At 44.8% G+C, this 21,847-nt stretch overlaps 1 protein-coding gene across 1 annotated transcript in view; it reads right to left on the reverse strand.

Moving 5' to 3' along the window:
• CCND2 (cyclin D2) overlaps positions 1 to 21,847 on the reverse strand; it is a 565,323-nt gene that overhangs the window by 475,161 nt on the left and 68,315 nt on the right. The window contains exon 2 of the mRNA XM_083181626.1: positions 16,108 to 16,661. The gene's annotated coding sequence lies outside the window, so the exon portion shown is untranslated. The remainder of the gene's footprint in view (positions 1 to 16,107; positions 16,662 to 21,847) is intronic.

The following is a 21,847-nucleotide window of genomic DNA, read 5'->3' on the forward strand; positions in this document are numbered from 1 at the left end:
AGAGGCGACCTCGGTGGCCATGAAAGTGGGGTGGTGGATATGGCAGGAGCTTCAATGACCATGGCAGCTCAAACTGGTAATATTTCACAAGTAACAGTGCTGAAGGTGCAATCACTATGGGAACACCAGGATAAGTCTGCAGTAAAACTGCATATTCCAATGACCCAACAGCTGTATTATTTTGGCATACAAGACCCAACAGGTGAGCGCCAGACTGTAAATTTCACAAAGTGGGGTGAGCTACAACTTTAAAGAAAAAATGAGCTAAAAATGGTCCAAAATAAACACCACAGAGCAATATATCCTAGTTGGGTTATTAGTGAGACCATTAATCCCTCAATGCATTTCTTTTCTCATGCTAAGAGTATATTCCAGTACAATAATCGTGATCAACCATGCACCAATAGCAGCTTTCATTTTGTGAGGAAAACCGTTCTAAAATTTGAATACTAATTTATGGCCGACTGTGGTCAGCTGGGCGGTGGATCATCATCATCATCATCATTAACCTCATGCAGTCATGCTGATGGGCCTAATTTTACTTGGAGGCCTGGAGCATTGGTAATCTTGCCCTGCATTGGTTTTTCCTGCATTTTTTTTTGTTGTTGTTCTTTTTTTACCTCCAACTTATCACTATACAACGTCAGTACTGAAAGGGTTAAAGAAAAACAAAATTAAAACCAATATCGAAGTAAAAAAAAAAAGAAAAAAAAGAAAACCAAAACAAATCGCCAAGTATAAATAATAACTCAATACTTCCTAAGTAAAAAAAGTAGCATTACTCAGTAATCAGGAAACCAAAATGGCACTCCATATGCTTATAATTCTTGGAATTGATATCAGTTTTTAAACTTCCTGTTGAAACACTTCAGATTGAAATGATTGTCAGAACCGCTTCCTCTAACACTTTTTTGTTCTTTGCAACCTATCCAAGTGTTGCAATGTAAATCATACCTCATCTGAACAGTCAGTGCAGAGGTATACTGTAACGCACATTAACGGTAGTTCCTGTCTTGTGTGTTTTACTTCTCTTTGTACAAAAAAACATAACAGAATTGAGTCATTAAATTTCACTGTATAAATCGATAATCTCAAAAAAAAAAATTTAACCCTCTTCAAACTGCAATGAGCGGAGCAAAGACTGATATTGGGGGTTATGCAGACCTGATCGCTGGGCAGCGAATTCACAGGCTGGCAGATTATCGATAGACTGTGCACGCGTATGGATTGCATCGTGCATGCGGAGGCCATTATGGGGGGAAAAAATACAGCGTCTTTGATTGCCAGTTGTTCTCAAGTTGATTGACAGGAAGTCATCCTTTGGTGGTGGAAACTGCCCGTTTTCTGGGAGTGTCAGGGAAACAGCAGGTGCGTGTGTCCAGGCATTTTCAGTGAGGGCATGTGACATCAGTTCTGGCATCGATCAGCCTGTTTTTATCGCACCGACCGAGAAGGTCCTGGGTTACGCACAGACTGGAAAAATCATTTGATGGAGAGTGAGTTGTGAATGAATTTGAAGCCAATCGAATGACAAATCTGAGATATTTTCGCAAGCCATTCACAGCCTTGCACATGGCGGGATTTAACTCTGGCAGGGAGGTGACAATCTGATCATATTAGGAGAAGCTATCACGTCTCAATAACCCCCAATGTCACAAACAGAAAACAACCCTATTATTTTCAAAAGTGTTTATGACTACATAGATTTTCACAGTTTAATACAGAGCAGATACAAAACAGCGTAAACAAAGACAAAATAACTTGTTTACCTAATAACGTGTAAGCATAGTTACTGCATATACTCGGAGGAAGCCGCTGATCTTTTTAAGGCGGAGAAACGCATTCGATCTCTACTCCCATTTCTTCTGGTACCAGTTTTTTCTTGTGGACAGCGGTGTCTGCGCCATATGTGGACCTTGAGAAGGCAGAACTGGAAGTGCTACCCATGCTGATTTACATCATTATCCAGGTGGCCACCTATGATCCACAGGTATGCTCCTCTTAAAAAAAAAAAATCAAGTGCAACTGCTGGCACAAAGGAGTGGTAAATATATAATCCATCAAAAACCGACCTGTTTTCGTTGTGCCTTTGTGATGCTTTATTGAACGGTTATATTAACAGACTACTAACCGCTAAAATTATATGGTTCAATGAGGACTCCATCTTTCCCTGCATATACTAACTAAAAGTATTAACCAAACTATACAGAGACATTCTCTATACCATCTAAATTACAGTTGAAATACTAAACCAACTACAGATTGAGTATCCCGTATCCGAATATCTGTTATCCGAATTATTCTGAAAACCATACATTCCAGAAAGTAAAAAAAAAAAAATTACTGGGGACATCTGTAACAGCACTACTGAGGACAGGATACGTAACTGGCACTAAATATTTGCAAGACAATGATTGCTTTGGCATTCAAAGTCAGTGCCTGAGATAGGACTCAAACTTTGTTTATGTTTTAAAACCTTGTGTGTATTTCATGTGTTTGGTGTGTTTATACAACATAAATGCCAGATACTTCAAAATACATCATTGAAATATTTAAATATTCCGAAATATGGAATAATCCGTTATCCAAAATTCTTCTGGTCCCGAGCATTTTGGATAAGGGATACTCAACCTGTATACTAAACAGGGAACAAATACATTTACCCTGACTGGGACTAAGTTCAATTGTCTTTTTACATGAGTTGTTTTATGATTATTTTGTCAATTTTTTATAATTGTTGTATACTTACTTTATCCATTTTGATTGAGTTAGAATTTAATATTTGTTTTATACTATAGTATTTGGTGCTTGAGATATAGGTATCTCAAATGGTGTTGACCTTAAAGTTAACTTTATTCAAGTAGGACACAGCGACCCCTAGCGGTTATCTTACATACTGTATATCGTACACGGTACGCGTCCTCCGACCTTTTCATACCCCCACTATCCACGTCGGCGTGGAGTTGATTTTATATAGTGTGGCGAGCGCAGCGAGCCACCGAGCCGGAAGCGTGGCGAGCGCCCGCGCATTACTTCACAGGTATTACGCGTCCGCTCGCCACGCTTCGGGCTCGGTGGCAAGTTGCGCTCACCACACTATATAAAATCAACTCCACGCCGACGTTGATAGTGGGGGTATGAAAAGGTCGGAGGACGCGTTACTGCTGCGCTCGCCACGCTTCGAGTTGGCGTTCATCGTGGGGTGGCGTTAACAACGGGGGTGGGGGGCATTTCACATGTAAAATACCCATAAGGGTGGGTATACAATGAAAAATCGGGTCCATTGGCCCATTTAACATTGTTCCCTATGTAAAACTGCGTCCATCGCATAGGTCGCATCGCATGCCTTAACTTAAGGCATGCCATGGACGCGATTTTTTAATTGTCGGGGAAAAGGCTAAAAATAGCCCTGAAATCGCGTCCATCGCATACCTTAAGTTAAGGTATGCGATCACCTGCGACGGGCGCCGTGCTAGGAAACAAGTACCGTAAATACTGACTGCTTTATTTTTACACTGCAATATAGATCTCACTTTGAAGTAAAAACCCACCCAGATCTAATTCTCTCTGCACAAGTAACATCTGCCCCACTGCAGTGCACATGGGTTTTGTCCATCTAAGAAGGATTGTGAGAAAGAGTAAACTAGAATAAGGCCCTCAGTTACACCTCTGATACAGAACAAATAAGCTCAACAGTCCTGTCAAGGCGAAGTACCTGCTCTACGTTACAAGAAAAACCCATCTAAAAGACATCAGGAGTGAAATGCATCAAGACTTCTAAAGAGGGGAGAATGGAAAAAATTAGACATTGTGAACGGCAACCATTCAGCATCTACTTAACATTTTATAGAATGTATTTGCCAAAAGCTGATTGGTTGAGGAGTGCACCAGGATATCCACAACCAAGGTTCCTATTTGGTTAGATTTCTATCCACAACACCTTTTAGTTGATATTACCTTACTGACATTGTTATTTAATAACAAATTGCTTTCATTTATGACTTGGATTTTGATATGAAAACCTCAGAATTCTTTGGCCGCACGTTATTGCCGAAAGCAAGGAAGTTGCACACTCCCCATCCATCCATCTTGTTTGAAATTGTAAAATTAAATCTTAAATGTATGTAAAAATCTAAGTGCAATCTGCATTTAGCAAGAACTTTCCGAGTTCTTCCCAGAAGCCCCCCCTGTGCTGCCATCTTGCATTTAATGGTGCAAATCAAGGAGTACTGCATCACCAATTATCACTGTGCAATAGTATTTGCACTACCTAAAAGACCTCCTAAGTGAGTGGGACAACGTGTCAAATAAAACCATTACAACAAAAAGTGAGAAATGTTGCAAATCAGTGTAATGTCACACCCATCACTGTACATTTATTGTAACATTAAGAACTTACTGGTTACTCATGCACTGGAATAGGCAACTGTAAAGGGTTATTCAATGCATACCTGCTGATATTTAAACAGCCCATGTGGATATTTCTGCTCACAGGTCAATGAATTCTGCACATAATCAACTAGAAAAAGTGCTGTATCCGGATGTTAGGTCAACACAATATGGTGGATTCAAGTTTGCATTTTTTCCACTTTTTTATACTTTACCATCCACGAGAACTACTGTACAACTGGGAATACCGAAGTGGCGAGTAAGGAACTTTGCCAGAAGCATGGCGCGCGAAGCGTACACTTATTAGGGTATCGGGTAGATACCTACAATTTGACAAATTACAAATTCATGTCAACCTTTTCTGCATCCACCCTTTTCAGATGTTGACCATTTAGCTTTCACTTAGACCAGGCATGTCCAAACTGTGGCATTCCCAAATAACAAAACTGTGGCAAGGCATGATGGGACTTGTAGTTTCACAACAGCTGGAGGGCCATAGTTTGGCCATGCCTAACCTAGAGGCTGTCGATCTTTTGAACAATACCCAAAAAGTACTATAGAGAAATTCAGGAAATGCATTAAATATTTTCTGTCCATAAGTGTTTTCGAAATGTTTGATTCCTAGCATCCTCAAAATATTTCTGTTTGTGAAATACTTTTGATGATGACGACAATAAAATCCAGTGTGTATTAAATCATTAAATGGTTTAATATAGATGGGCAATTACACCCCATGTGTCAATCACACAGGAGACAGTGATATAGTCCTGTCCCACAACCCGTTCTATGGCAGCTTACATTTTTTATCCTTGCATAAATTGGTTATCCTGTTACACACATAAAGGTTTCTTTGTATCTGCCACCTATCCACAGATAGTGACAGAAATCAATCATTTATATATATAGATAAATGAAACTAGAAAAGGTCAGCGATGTTATAGATTCAATTCAATCATATAAAATGGATTTAAAAAAACATCAGGATAAGAGGCATTCATTCGAAAACTCATGAAAACTCGGGTATATCAATTCTGTAGGAATATATATATGGACTGATATGCAGTATCCAAAATAGCTATCATCACATTTCAATGCACCTCGGCATTTTTCTTATAAGAAGTGTCTGTAGCAAGACACAGTAAAGGAACACGTTAAAATGGCCGCCATATTATGGCTATTGAATAAAGCTTGTATAAGACTAACCTTATACAGTATTTTTGCTGCTCTTAAGAGTGCAGGGGGTGCCCTGGGTACAGCTGTCCCGGGCCCCGGGCAGCTGCCCACAGCCCCCCCCCCCCCCCACAACCAATCACATGGTCTCAATTCTAAACAAATTTGCATAAGGGCTTTATTTGCTCTCCATAACTTACTGAGGTCCTTCCTCACCCTAGTCTAATTGAAAATCTACAGAACCAGCCATAGGTGGTTGATAACAAGAACATTCTTGACCAATGGTCTTGCTGGTTGAAGACTATTGCATGATGGTCCCAGCAAAAGTTGTACAAAAGAAAACTGTTGACTACTTTTTTGACCAATTGTCTTGGTGGTTGAAGACTATTGCATGATGGCCCCAAGAAAAGATGTAAAATAGAAAATTGTTGACTGATAGTACATAAACCAATCAGAATGGCTTATTTTGAATGACAATTGCATCAACCAATTAGATGGTCTTAATTCTAAACAAATTTGCATAATGGCTTTAATAGCTCTCCATAACTTACTGAGGTCCTACCTCACCCTAGTCTAATTGAAAACCTACAGAACCCACCACTTATGGTTGATAACAAGAACATTCTTGACCATTTGTTTTGCTGGTTGAAGACTATTGCATTGATGGTCCCAGCAAAAGTTGTGAAATACACACACGCACCCGCACCCAGCCTCCCTCACCCGGAGCCGGTGGCTAGTCACGCACAATACACAGTGCAGCCTGCAGAGCGCCGAGCCTAGGACACAGAGGGGCTCGGCGCTCTGCAGGCTGCACTGTGCAGTGTGCACTCCGGACCTGACAGGGGAAACAGAGGACATTGCCGTGACACGATGGTAAGTAATGGGGACGAGGTGCTGGCAGGTGGGGCAGGTGCGGCCCGGAGGTATGGCGCTGTGCCGCTGGGGGCCCGGGACTGACCTACAGTATTTCTAGTGGTGGCCCTTGTTACAAAGTGCAGGAGGTTTGAGGAGCAGGGTAGTTGTGGTGTTGAATGTTACACCAGATCAGTACTAGCGGTTATTGAGATCTCATCCTACATTTTTTTTTTTTTTAGATATGTCTTTTTCCATATAATCAGGTTGTCTTCTTTTCCAGTAAAGGGTATTTGTACTACTATATAGCCAACATTGAACCACACAAATGTGGCAAGTAGGAAAGATGTACTCTCTCTCACACAGATAACTGCAGATAGAAAGGTCTTAGAAGCAGTGTTCCCTCTGAGGCGTGCGCACACAACTTGTTGAGCACCCGCACACACATTAGGACTGACCGCACAAACATATGTTGTCGCCCACAAGCTTGTCAGAGCTGCAGCTGGCTCCAGGCATGTTTTAGTTGAGCGGTCACACAGAACGCTGCCATATTGGAGCCTGGAGCCAGCCTGTGTGCTCTGTACGTGCTGTGCGGCGCGGGCATCTGACCTCATACGCCGCAGAGCCTGCATAGCTGAACAGTAGTCCACCCGCCCACGGCCCACCGAAGTCACTGGATTTAGGCATGACAGCCCCATGGTAAGGGGAATGTCACTGTGGGGGCATATATGTACCTGGCACTGTGGGGGGCATACATGTACCTGGCACAGTGGGGGGCATACATGTACCTGGCACAGTGGGGGGCATACATGTACCTGGCACAGTGGGGGGCATACATGTACCTGGCACTGTGGGGGGCATACATGTACCTGGCACAGTGGGGGGCATACATGTACCTGGCACAGTGGGGGGCATACATGTACCTGGCACAGTGGGGGGCATACATGTACCTGGCACAGTGGGGGGCATACATGTACCTGGCACAGTGGGGGGCATACATGTACCTGGCACAGTGGGGGGCATTTATGTACCGCACAAAAATAAAAAGTTCCTTCCAAAGCTGCACAGCCAATATCTTTTGCTGCACACAGCCTTTGTAAAATTAGAGGAACATTGCTTAGAAGTACACATATTAAAGCACTATGGGGCCCGCACACACACACAGTGATATACAGGCATTTTCTGAGCAATTTTACTTAATTTAACTGTATCGCTGATAAAATGGCCCCGTATCGCTGCGTGTGTATAGGGGCCATAGCGATAGCGATGCCTGGCCCAATGCGTCGCTATCACCCGCCGATTAATATCCAGTATGCTGGATATTAAATTGGTCGGGGCCAGTGTGCTCACCAAAGAACACCAAAGCCCTGACAGATCGCTCAGCACACAGTGCGGGCACAAATAAAAAAAAATAGTGTAATATCCTATGGAGAATTATCGCTTTGGAACTTCACCTGCAATCGAATTGGGTGATAATCACTTTACACAAACAGCAAAACATTTCATGTGCAAACGGGCTATCCATGGGCAGTGTAAATCTTCTTGGCACCCTAGGCATAACTTCAATCTAAGCCACCCCCCCCCCCCAATTAAAACACACGTTGCCACCAATACCCACTTTCCAGCTGCTCCAGTGAAAGTATAAAGGTGGCATAGATTGTACACATTTGCTACCTGTATTAAGTACAACAGAGAGGTTCCCCCCCCCCCTTCAATGGGTAAAGGAGAGAGTGTTTATCATGGGCCGCTTGTACCCATCATGTGGCTAGTGCAAGTGTCATTATTAATGATGACGACAGCAGCACTGGTGTGCAATGTGTGTGGGCAGTGTGGCTTTCTGCTTGGGGGTGCACAATCACTTGCAATAACTCCACCGATTACCACATCTGTGTATAAACTCCAGCTCACAATAAGCTCAACTGTGAGGAGCCCTGTAAGATAACGCACAGTGTTTCCTTCTACAGTCACTGTGTGGAACACTGCAAAAGGCGTTTATGAAGAGTGGAATTCCAAGAGCCCTGTGGATCCCTTTATAATTATCAAATACACAAAGATGTAGGTGCAGGGCCATCTTAACAGCAGTGTGGGCCCCTGGGCAACGCAATGCACTGGGGCCCTTACCCATTCTCCCCTCCTAGAAGTGGGGGGTGCTATCAGCAGCAGCTTTAATGTCCCACGGGTGGCAGGGGGTGCTCTATCTTCCATTCAACATGTAGGACCTGGAGCAGTAACTTCTGCTAATTACTCCTTTACTGCAGAGGTGGTGGGAGGGAGAACACTAACGTGTGGAAGTGGGCACTGATCTGAATGAAGGGTCCCTTGTAAATGACTTCCAGGGAGGTAGGGGGTGTTTTATACGGGATGCGGTCATTCGTCAGACTGCATTTAGGTCTACAGTCATTAGGTCGACCCCACTAGGTCGACTGGCAGGAAGGTCGACCTGACTTAAGGTCGACATGGGCCAATGTCGACATGACTTAAGGTGGAATTTGCATAAAGGTCGACATGAGGAAGGTCGACTGGTCATAAGGTCGACATGGGTTTTTCACTGTTTTTTGAGCCGACATGTGCCGACAGGCGGTATTTCATGCCCTACCATCCACTAGGGCGTGGCGGGAGAATAAATAGTGTGCCGAGCGCAGCGAGGCACCGCGCCCGAAGCATTGCGAGCGAAGCGAGCGATGCGAGGGTCCGATTCTCATTGCCAACTGTGTCCATGTCGACTGTGTCGACATTCGGATAAAAAAACAGTGAAAAACCCATGTCGACCTTATGACCAGTCGACCTTCCTCATGTCGACCTTTATGCAAATTCGACCTTAAGTCATGTCGACCTTGGCCCATGTCGACCTTAAGTCAGGACGACCTTCCTGCCAGTCGACCTAGTGGGGTCGACCTAATGACTGTAGACCTAAATGCAGTCTGACGAATGATCCCATTCCTTTTATACGCAGGGGAGGGTTGGATAATGGAGTGGACTTAATATTCGTTATTTTCTGGTGGAAGGGCAGCTTGTTTGACTGCAGATATCGCCATTATCTGGAAATAGATTTCTTAGCCTTCAATAGTATAAAAACCTAGAGTCCCAACTTTCAGGAGGTGCTGGGAACTTGGGGATCAGAGATCAGGAGCCAGCGCAAAAATAACAAAAATATAAAACTGCAGACCAGACGTTTGGAGCTGGAGCAGGGACCAGCTGCTGGAAGGCTGATATCTCTGGTTCTGGGCATGACAGAGACAAGCCCCTAGTGTCGACAGAAAGGGGAGAGTCCCAGCTTTTGGAATTTACTCTCAGAAAAACTCTAAGTCAGAGAAAATCTGAGAAATATGACTGGGAATTGCATTTAACAGGTCGGATGTGGACTGCTGCTTTGAAGTTGGATATCTCCAGTTCCCCAGGGCCGATTTTCAAAATTCTGGTATCCCTGGAAAAAGGGGATCCTCAGCTATCAGCATAGGGCCCTTATACACCTGGGGCCCCTGGGCAAGTGCCCATTAAGCCCATACGAAAAGACGGCCCTGTGTAGGTGTAAGATGTATATTTTAACCATGGACTACTAATTATGGAAAACTCCTTTTTATCTACTATCTTATCTTTTTGTGTTTCGTGGTTTGTGTGAACCAGAATAAGGCCCAATATCTTTTAGCCCTGTGCTAAAATATATTAGGCCTTATTCTGGTTCACTCCTTCTGGCAAATTCCTGCTTAGATGGACAAAACCATGTGCACTGCAGGGGGGGGGGGGGGGGGCAGATGTAACCTGTGCATAGAGAATTAGATTTGGGTGAGTTATTTTGTTTCTGTGCAGGGAAAATACTGACTGCTTTATTTTTACACTGCAATATAGATCTCACTTTGAAGTAAAACACCACCCAAATCTATCTGCACAAGTTACATCTACCCCACCTGCAGTGCACATAGTTTTGTCCATCTAAGAAGGAATTTGCCAGAAAGAGTGAACCAGAATAAGGCCCAATGTCACCCCAACACTGTAAAGGAAATATTGGGTGTAATGTCATAAGTAAAACCCTGCCACATAAGATTTAAAATCTTGAGGTAAATTCAATTGTTTTTGCCCACCTGATCTCTCCTCTAAAGAGATGGGATTTGTACTACATTTTTATTATTGCGTCGATGTGCCCAAATAGACTTATCCCATCTTAAGTCCTGGTTAGGGCACCGAAACGGACTTTAAAGCATAGACTTTGCACATGGAATTATTTTGCAGTTACTGGTTCATTTTAGGCTGACAGTACTAAAACAAGCATCCAAGTGCCACCCCCAACATGTGCCTCCACTAGTGTCTAATGTCCATTGTGCACGAAACTAAGCATGTTCCTCACTAACTGCTCAGGAATCATATCTTTTGGAAGAAACAGTAACTTATGATAATAATTGTCGACGCGCAAATGACGAACCATCCATACAAGCATCACATACTGTGGGGTAGATGTATGAAGCAGTGATAAGGCATACCCTCCAACTGTACCGATTTAGCCGGTACAGTACCGTTTTTTTACAGTCTGTTCCGGCTAAATCAAAGTGTACCGAATGTACCGGTTTTTGGAGAGCGGGCATCTGTCTCCGAGGTTACTGTACACAGCGACCGGGCAGCCAATCATAAGTGGTGGTGTGATTGGAGGTGGGTGATAGGAAAGAGGGGCTGGCTACAGAGTGAGGCTTGCACTGCGTCCAATCACAGCGGTGCAATGACAATCTGGAAGTAGCCGTGTTACACAGCAGCACCATGTCCCCTCACATGTGCGACTCTCTGCCCGGGCCCGGCCGGTTGCTGCCTCCTCCCGCCGCCTTGTGTCTTTACTCATTCTCTCTCCCCTCCCCCGCCGCTCAAGGGTCTGGGTCCGGCTGTATGACGGGAACCGGGGCCATTGAGACCGGGATGTTGCTCTCTGCTAGGTCCCGGCTCGGAGGGCTGCGGATGCTGTGGCCTGGCCATGATATGCTGCCTCTCAGGCCACGGCCTCAGCTTCTCCATCCCCCTGCAGCGGCCGTAGGACTGCTCGGTGCAGGAGTACTACGAGGCTGGCAAACTGTCCTGTGTGCAGTGCCCGGAGACCCAAAGGCTCAGCTGGGAGGGTGAGTGAAGTGCAGTGGCATTGAGGTAGATGGGGTGAGTGTAGTGAATGTGTATGGGGCATCAGAGGGGAAGGGATTAGTGCATGTGGGGGCACCAGTGAGTGCAGTATATGCAGCATTAGTGGGAGGGAGTGCATTGCAGTACATATGTGGATCCCTAATGGGATGTGTTTAGGATGCCAACTGGCATCCAGCTGTTATTCTCTCCCCAGTCTGGGGTCTTCCCCCATTAGTTTTTTTGGGGAAAAAAGCCTAGTACACATTCGGAAAGGGGCCACGCCCCTTTTCCCCATGCCCATTTGTCAATGGCCACGCCCCCTTCTGAATGTGTACCGATTTCTACCTTCCAGATGTTGGAGGGTATGATAAGGGAGGAGAAGTGATAAAGTGCTATGTGGTCCCGACAACTAAGTTATAGGCTGGGTTTAAAATGATACAGTCGGGAGCTGATTGGCCGGTGATAGAGTACCAGACACTTTATCACTTCTCCTCCCTGATCACTGCTTCATACATCTGCCTCTGTATATATTGAGCATGGCTTAAAATCACGGATGGACAATGGATGGTATTATATTTAATAAGCATTTTTAGCATTATCATTTACTGGCATACTGAATGAAAGGTGCGTGTAATGCATACCTGCTTCCCCATGGACATCTGAGGTTTTGTGATTTGAGGCTGGCCAGGGGTGGAGACCGTCCACACAGGAGCTAATTCCTATGAATCGGTTCCAGTGCATTCAATGTCTCTTTTCCTGGCAGCCTCCGTGGGAATGCATATAAAGAGGGTAACTTAATCTCTCAAAGGATGTTGATTACAGAGGGAGTACTTTAAGGAACACTGATTTTCTGCCCCATTAACCACTACATGACATATGTCAGAGAGGGGAAGAGAGAGAGTCACATGGTGGGCTCCAGAGAACACACTCGCTCTTGGTTGCCTCGTGTTCACCTTGGAGCTACAAACACTTTTTTTTTACCTGATTTAACCTTTGTTTTACACATTCCACAGGATGCCATTCAGGAAGTCTCTATCAGCAAATCTTCCTCTTGTAACCTGAGATATTGTATACCTTGCTGTTCTTTGCAGGCGTCTTCTCACCTCAATAACCTTGTCTAGTGTCAGAGGAGGTGATTGAACACGGCAGATTTTCATTCACAAACTACGGTGAAGTTAGGCAAAGAGCTTTAATTAAATCACGGATAGGGATTGTGAACTGCTGCCGGCAACAACAAAAAAACCCTAGAAGGGTTATTTTATTAGAGATGTCATAGTAAACTGAACTCTCATCTTAAAGAGGCCCGGTCATGCCTATGTTTTGTTATGTACAAGTTCAAGCAACACTCAGACCCTCCCCTCCTGGCACGGTGGTAACTAAAAGGTGCTGCTCGGAGTATGCTTAGGACACTCTGGACAGAGCTCGGTTTCCCAGGCTCTAGTTGTTACATCATGGCCGCCCTCTTACAGCGTTGCCTGCCAGCACCCTGGTCCACACCAGAGCTACAGGGAGATGAAAGACTATTAGCATGCTGTCCAGGCTGCTCAACATACTAGCTGGTTCAATTTCCATGTCAAACTGCTTAATCAACATTTTACAGGTATGGGTAAAAACCGGAACCAGACAGCACACACAGGGCCGCCAATAGAGGTTGTCACGGACACCGGCCTCTGGAAGGGCCTGGGCAGCTCATTTTTCCCACTGCAACCCCCCCCCAACAAATCAGGTTCTGGAGCGCAGGCTTATTCAACCCAGGACACCGGCGGGCAATTAAAATGCTGCACCAGCTTTTGAGCCAATCAGAGCTTGCATACTGGCAGCCAATCAGAGCGACTGCCGGTACGCAAGCTCCGATTGGCTCACCAGCCGGTGCTGCATTTTAATCAGTGGAAGAGGAGATGTAGGAGCAGGAGATGGGTTACGGTAAGTCAAGTGAGGAGGGGGGGGGGGGGGGCAAGGCCCTGACTGGAAATGAGTCCCGAGCTCCAAAATTCCTGATGGCAGCCCTGAGCACACTGTCTGGATCGAACACTACAAGCTCTATAATGCAAAGTTTAATGAATGGAGGCTGTCCCTCCGACTGGGATCCAGTTCGGTTCCATTATCATTTAGGCCCGCATTTTACTTATCCAAGCATGTGTGTTTACCCTCATAACGACAGAGGCGCCAGATGACTATTAAAAAGATTATTAGGAGACATGATGGATAATGTGATGTGAAGAACCAGTAATGTCCTGGGTGTGCTTCCAATCATACAAAGAGGCTACAATCCAGCCATCGGCCCATGAAGCAGAGATGGAGGGCCAGGTCATGGACATCCTCGCGAGGAGACAAATTGAGCCATGATCTTGTCGGTTTCTAGGCAGAGTAATCCGATAACAATACCAATTGCATTCAACATTTCCCTAAAGAGTTGAAGCACGCCCTAATGGTATACTATTGATTTGCAGGTTTTGCATATACCAGAACTGGTGATCATTACATAATGGTCTACTTCGTCATTAAGTATTCAACCTTTCCACACTATGTGGTTATAGAAGAATGGAAAGACTGGTAATTCTTCTCCCCGGAAAGGAAAGCAACCAACCCTACATGCTCTGTACTCTTTTGCAAGTTTCAATACAATCTACAAACTGACATCACCGGTGGTAAAGTGCTTTACGCAGAAATGAAACTTTAATGTTGATACAAGTATAGACATCAAATGGCATATCAAAAGATTAAACCAGAGATAGGTACCTAGGACTTGGATGTAACAGTGAGGAAAACAATACTTAGAGCAACCACAAAAACAGACAACAATAAGGTGGCTTGTGGGGTAAGGTCCTAAAGTACTGTGGTGGTGGAATGGTTAGACATAAACAAACTAAGCCATATCCGGAGCATCATGATTTAGGTAGGTGATCAAAAACATGTTCCGTTCTTATGTGGGCATGGTGTCCTTCAAACTTTATCTATAAGAAAAAATCCTAGCAGAGCCCCTGACATCAGAACAAGTCTGAGAGGCTATTGCAGACCCTTCTGGCGATTAGCTGGCTACCTAGTAAGTTATATGAAATAGCTGCAGAGGTCATGTCAATATAATGGAGGCTGGTGTGCCGAAACTGGTACAGCACTGTGATATTAGCCAAACACAAAAATTCTAAATTCCTAACAGTCCCATCATCCTATTAATTACTGCTTCTTAAGGCAGGCTACAGTACCCATTATTATCTCAATAATATGTGTGCGTGGCAATATGGGTATGTTTTAGTGTAAGGCTGTTGGGTTCCACACAAGTGTCCTGACAACTTGAACAAAAATTTTGATGCCAGTACCAGAGCCTTTACCTGCAAAGGGGATGGTGTGAGCAATAGCAGTTTCCCTTTTTCAAAATAAATGTGGCTTCATCGAGCTGCTTCATTGCCCCGTCTCCTTGCGCTTGCGAATATTAGCAGGTGTCAGTCCGACAGTGGACGAGCAAGAAAGAGCTCCTGAAGAGAAAAGGTACCAGAGGAAATCCGGGAGGGTGGCATCCATAAAAAAAAAGAAGAAGAAAAAAAAAAAGAAGATTTACAGTCAGGACCCTCCAGGTGAAGATCACAGAAGACGTTGCCGCGATGCCGAGAGAGGAGTCCATAATGCAAAACAGCTTACAGGCCCCTGCACCCCCATAAGCCCTGGGGAGGGTCTAAAGAACAATTTTAATATACCACAAATCCTTAACGCATCTCAATCAGATGTTATGGGTATAGCACTGGGTTTTACTGGTTGATGCTCGGGAGAGAAGACCCCACTTTATTTTTTAGAACCCCCACTTTCACATGAATTCCATGTCCAATTCAATATGCTGGCGGACAATTAAAATGCAGGCGCACCTGGTGAGCCAATCAGAGCTTTTGTACCGGCAGCCGCTCTGATTGGCTCAAAAGCCAGTGCAGCATTTTATTTGGCCACCAGCATCCTGCAACGAAGAAGCAGGCAGCACAGCAGAGGCAGTCAGGGGGTGTTCCGGTGGGCAAAGTGAGCTGCCTGGGCCCTTCCAGAGGCTGGGGCCAGGGAGAGCTGTACCTACAGCACCCCCCTGTCGGCTGCCCTGAATGGAGGGTCTGGTGGAATTTGCTTAAGCCGTGGAAGTTGTAATAGTATCGTACAGCAGGCAGGAAATAATCCTATAGATTGCCATTAGAAACTCTGGAGATCAAACAACACCAGTCCAGATACTGGAGAAGTGCAATTGGTATTGTATATGAAAAACAACATATGTGGCAGCAATCACAGTATAACACTTTCATCATCATAGTCATCATCGTCATCATCATCATACAAATCTGTGGTAGCCACATCACAGACGATGGTAACCACATAGAACCATTCTGCACTTTATCACATTGACACCACTTTAGTAATTTGCTATCTGTCCAAAAGCAACAACATCATGTGCAGCCCACCTGATTTGCGCTACATATGTGCCTTTTCTGATTCACAAGAAATAATACAGATTACGGAAAACGTTCCACAAAATCTACTGAACCATTACTGTTACAATTCCATTCCACTGGAGATGAGGCTTTTCTCTCGATATATAAACAATACAACATTAAGCATGCATGCTAGTCCTACCTGAGAAGGTGCGAGTCGCTCAGCTGTCCAGTGACGCCCATAACTCTATAGCGGAGGTCTCGCCGTACAAAAAAAATAGATCTTCGTTCTTATTCTATTGTTAATGTCCCATTACTGTATCTTGCATGAGATCAATGAGTCAACCAAGTAATTATACTGGCAACATCAGTCTATAGTTCTGTCTTTTCATCTTATTAATTGGTCTTTACAGACAAAATTCACGTAAAATGATTTGCAGATGTAGACGCCACATCACACATCCATCTGCTCCCATAACACTCTCTGGCCATAGGGTAGAGTAGTTTCTTCTGTAATACTGCTTCGTGTAATGCACCGTACACCTGTAAGTGTCTCTGTGCGTCAGTGAGTGACAGAACGTTAGTTGCTGGACCTGAGCGCGTTCCTGGTCCTGTCATATTAAGGGATTTGGGAGGAAAGAACGGATGCTTCTGGCTATTGCTTGGTCTTTGTGCAATTAGAAAGTAAATCCCAACCGCTACGCTAGTGACGTGGTTCAGTGCGATATTCCATGATTTGTAACTGATTGAAGTTCGCTGAAAATGAAACAAAGGGAAAATATCACCGTTAGTACACTGAAATGTTTTAGTTTATTTATTTTATTTAAAAACTTAATTTTTTTTTTTTTATAAAAAAAACAAACAAACCTCAACACGTTAACTGGGAACATATTCAGCAAAACCATAAATTTATAGAAGCAAGAAATAGGACATTGATTCAGTAACAACTGTTTGGAATGAGATAGATAAATTGATAAATAGATAGATAGATAGATAGATAGATAGATAGATAGATAGATAGTGGATGCTTATCTATCTAAACAGTTTTACTTTAAGATGATAGCGATATCTCGTGTTTAGTGAAGTAATGCTGGAAACATCGTCATTATTCTTATTCAGAAGATGACGTTAGCGGTCCTGTCGCTGTGACATATCATACCCTGGCAATACAGTTATAGCAATCGGTATCAGTGGTGTAACAATAGCTCCGCAGACCCTGCAGTGGCTTGGAGGCGCTAGATAAGTTTAGGCGCCGTGGGGTCTGCGGAAGCTATTGTTAATCGGGCCACCGCCAAATCTGTTGCTGCTGGCCCGCCGGGACCAGCAGAGCTTCCTGCTGTCTGCAGTCCCGGTGCTCCTGCTCCTCCTGTTAGAATCTCACTTGAAAAATGTCCGCCCCCTTCAGAGCAGACAATTATTAAGTATGCTAGAGGAGGCAGCGGCCTCCTCATGCATCCTAAATAATGGTCTGCTGCAAGGTGGTGGCCATTTTGTAAGTGACATTCTAACAGGAGTAGCAGGAGCTCCAGACAGCAGAAAGCAAGGACTGCAACGGAGCAACAACGGATGGTCAGTGGTGGTGGAAGATGCATCGGTGATGGAGGGGAGTTTAAGGAGGGTGGAGGTGGGGGCACACAATTTTAGTGGCGGGGGGGCGCACAAATTATAGTTACATCACTGAACGGTATCACCAACGTCATCCTTAATTTTTTGGAAGTCACTCAGGGGGCACCCCCATATTCTGGAACCCCAAGACATCTGCCTAAAGTCCTGGTTATCACTTTACTACACACTTATCTGCCCCACTGCCAGACAGACCCCTGAGTTAAAATAAAGTATATTGTCCAAATATAACACAATCATGTCTGGTTTTTGGGAAAGGTAAGACAGAATAAACACAATACTTCAGAGAGTCTACAACTCTTGTTCTTCTTGGAAGAAATGCCATACTGTTCCAAGTAACCTTAAAATAATACTTTTATGATCCAATTGTTTATAATTTCGTAGCATCCCACAAACATTTCAGCTGCTAACAATAGATGTCAGCCTTAGGATGGTAACAATGACTAATAACGGTAACGATGTTCCAGATACCCACACAGTGCAGACTGCAGCTACTTTTTGGCAGAGGGATTTTGCTGGACCTCATATTTAACCCATTCATTAAAACAAAAGGTTGTCTAAACGAAAGATCAAAGCAAATATATATAGTATCCACCACTAATCTTCTAACATATTATACAGGTTGAGGATCCCTTATTCGAAATGCTGAGGACCACGAGCATTTCCGACAAGGGATTTTTCAGATTTTTGGAATATTTTTTTTTTTTAACATACTTACCTGGCACCCTGGTGGAGCTCAGATGGTCCCCTGGCCACGACGGCCTTCAGGATCCTCTTCAGCGGTCCCAGGGGTGCATTGCGCGAGTTTGCAGGTGCACTGTGACAAAAGTATCAAAAAAGGGCGGGGGGGGGGGTTGTTTTCTGCATTATGAAACAAAAAAACGAAATATTCTGACAGACCGCGGTTTGGGGAATATTTTGGTTTTTGGATACGGGATATTCAACCTGTATATGTATATGATTATTTTTGTTTATTTCATTATGTTTTCAAGCTTAATATAACGGTCTGTCAATTAAACTCTTATAATAATAGGATGTAGATTTCAGAAGTTTCTTTAATTTTTTTTAATGGTGAACTTTTGAACCTGTTGACGTTAAGCACTGTCAACATTTTATACCAAGCATCTGGAGTCAAAATGGGAATGGGTCATTGGGTTGACATGCATTCGGTTGAACACTGAAGGTCAACAAAGGTTGGGTTGACATGGCCAAGGTTGATGGGGTTAGAAGGTCAACATAGGCATTATAGTAGGTCAACAATGGCAAGGTCGGCATGAGTTTTTCACCTTTTTTGTCCCGAATGTCGACATAGTCGATATGGACACTATCAAAGTGTGCTGTGCATGCCATGCTTCGGGCATAGTTGCTTGCTACGCTTGACACACTATTATATTCTACCTCAGCGCCATAGTGGATGGTAGGGCATGAAATACCGCCTGTCTGTACGTCGGCTAAAAAAAAACAACTTGTCGCCCTTTTAACTGTCAACCTTGTCATTGTGGATCTAGGGCTAGAGTCGACCTCCCAACCCTGTTGACCACCACCATATTGACATATTTCAGGTGTTGACCTAATGCTTGTCGACCTTAATAGGGTCTATCTAATGATTGTATCCTGTCAAAATAATGACAGTCTTCCGTAGACATTGTCGACCTATTAATACAAATACGCCGCTATGTCATTAGTGTAGATGTGATTAACTTGCATAGTTTTACAAATAAATATGGATCAAACAGTGCTTGAGGTAAAGATGGTCATAAAAGGGCAGACTACATGGTGGTTCTAATCAGCCATCACTTTCTATGTTTCTATGGCTCTGAATGCCAGTACTTGCATGTGCAGTGTGAATACATGGAATATATGCTCCACATACAGGCGAACGTCCTAGTAGTAGGCCAAATGAGCTTAAGCTGGCTACAATACAAGATGTGTGTACCCAGTGTTATCGCCTGCATCGGCAAGTGCATAGACACTTGTTGATGTTGGCAGCAACGGAGCGCTGGCGGTTGGTCATGTTGCACTCCGCCGCACGGCCCTTTCTAGCAATGTCTTCCATCGGCAATGCAGGAACACATTTTATCAGTGACATAGCAGGTACACACTAGAAGATGTGCCCCATATGTCAGGCGGCATATTCACCACTGTGTCCCCAGCTTTAGACAGATGGCCAGTGGTGACTCCAGAGGAGGGACTACAGCACAGTTCAAAATTCAAATAGGGAAGCCACACCCACTGCCAGAGAGTCCGTTTGGAATGGCAGTTGGTGGCAGTTTCTGTACCTCCCTTGCAGGTGACTATGACCTGCTTATGCAAAGGACGTTTATTTAAGGAGTACCGGACCCAAAAATACTCAAACAATTTGAGCTTTCCAAGCATCACTGCATTAATATTCCAAGTGCACTGTAATTATTTTGACCATGTCTTGTTACATTAAACTGAATATATCTTCAAAGAGTCATGGTCTTGTACCGGTTTATAGTTTTGGAATGGCAATTTTTGTACAGTAGGTGCAGACACGCTGTATAAATATTTGGGTGTCTTGCATACCTTTGTGTTTTAGAAGTGAAGTGCAACAGTGACAAGACTGAAAGAGCTAACTCCAGCAGAAGTTAGTGACATCTCAGGGGGAGAGCGACAACAGAGCTTAAACATATTGGTTTGCAACGCCAGATTAAAGTTTGTGGGGGCCTGGGGCAAGTGATGCGGGACATACAACTGGCAGAAGAACATGTGACTGCAGCTGGAGGAGCATGGGATGGCGGTAGGGGGGGGTGTGGAGGTGCTGGGAGCGTGGAACTGTGGTAGCGCCACTGGCAGAAGAACATGTGACTGCAGCTGGAGGAGCATGGGATGTTGGCGGCAGTTCTGACAGGAAGAGCCCGGGACTGCAACGGTGCCGCTAGCAGAGGAACATTGGGCCTTATTCTGATCGGTGCGCCCCGATCAGAATATGCGGCCACGACCGTGCAGGCGAATCCCCGCCTTCCATACGGATCGCCACCTCCGTCCGTACGCGGATATGTGGCGATCCGCATGAAATTGGACGGGGATACGCCTCCTCCGCCTTGGGAGCAGCCCCTGCATTCGATGGTCGCCGAACAGGTGAGGACTTTGTGCAGCTGGACCGGGAGGGAGAACTACCCATCAACAGAGCTGTATGCTGTATGTGACCCCGGGATCCATATTTGCTTCATGCCTGTTTTGAACTGTTCCACACTCTGGCAGTTCAATACCATCTGGTAACGACCCTTCCATACCTTTTGCACAGTGTCACTTTATTGTGTGCCCTTTTAATATTGTGTGGAATTGATGTTTTTATTGTTATGCTTTTTTGTGATGTCTGCATATCATTTGTGAATTAAATACATGTTATGCGATGATATTTCCCCATCTTTTTTCATATTTAATGTCACTCTTGCTGCAATTACGGAGAGAATAATCAGCAATATTACCAGAAGTGACCCAAGGGGAATCAAGGAGAAAAGGGAAGTAATTTCCTGGTCACCTGTTTGAGCGCTGGTTGAAGGATTGATTCACTTTTTATTTTCATCGAATGCAGGGCCGCACGCTCCACCAGGTCCCGCCACACAAGACCACACGGACACTTGTCCGTGTGAAATCATGTATGGGGGCGGGCAGCTGACATCCGGCGATGTCAGATGCCCGCCCCCTACACACGCGTCACGGCCTCATTACCATGCATACGCCCCGCGTTTGCATGGGAACGCCCATGAAACGCGGGGCGAATGCATAGGGTAATGAGGCTAAGTAGCCCCTCACGCCCCTCGACGCCCCCTGTGCGGCGTGTCAAGAATACTTGCGGCGAAATCGCCTGCACATGCGCAGAGTGACCTCTGCACATGCGCAGACGATCACCATCGGCGGGACGAACGCATGCGGAGAAATCCGCACCGATCAGAATAAGGGCCATTGTGACTGCGGTGGGTGAGCGTGGTTTCTTCGCTAGCAGGCGATGCGTATGTGAACTACGGGCTGTAACCATGTGCAGTCTATCGATAATCGCACGCTACACATGGTAATGTTTCTAAGTCGCACCAAGCGACTCACACCATATATCTCCCAAATTATGCAGTGACGTAACAACAAATTTTGCAACATTCCCCCCCCCCCCCCCCCGCTGGAATATGTCCGTGCCCCACACAGTAATGTTAAGACCCTCCCCCTCTGCCTTACCCCCCTCCGCATCTGTGTCCAGGACCCGCAGATCTGCTTCCTGGCACTCCTCCTTGCTCTTTATGAAAAAACATCCCTCACAAAATGGTCGCCCCCTTACAGCAGACCGTTTTTAAGGATGCTAG

This window comes from Crinia signifera, chromosome 4 (genome assembly GCF_055691185.1).
Source record: "Crinia signifera chromosome 4, ASM5569118v1, whole genome shotgun sequence".
Taxonomy (NCBI): Eukaryota; Metazoa; Chordata; class Amphibia; order Anura; family Myobatrachidae; genus Crinia; species Crinia signifera.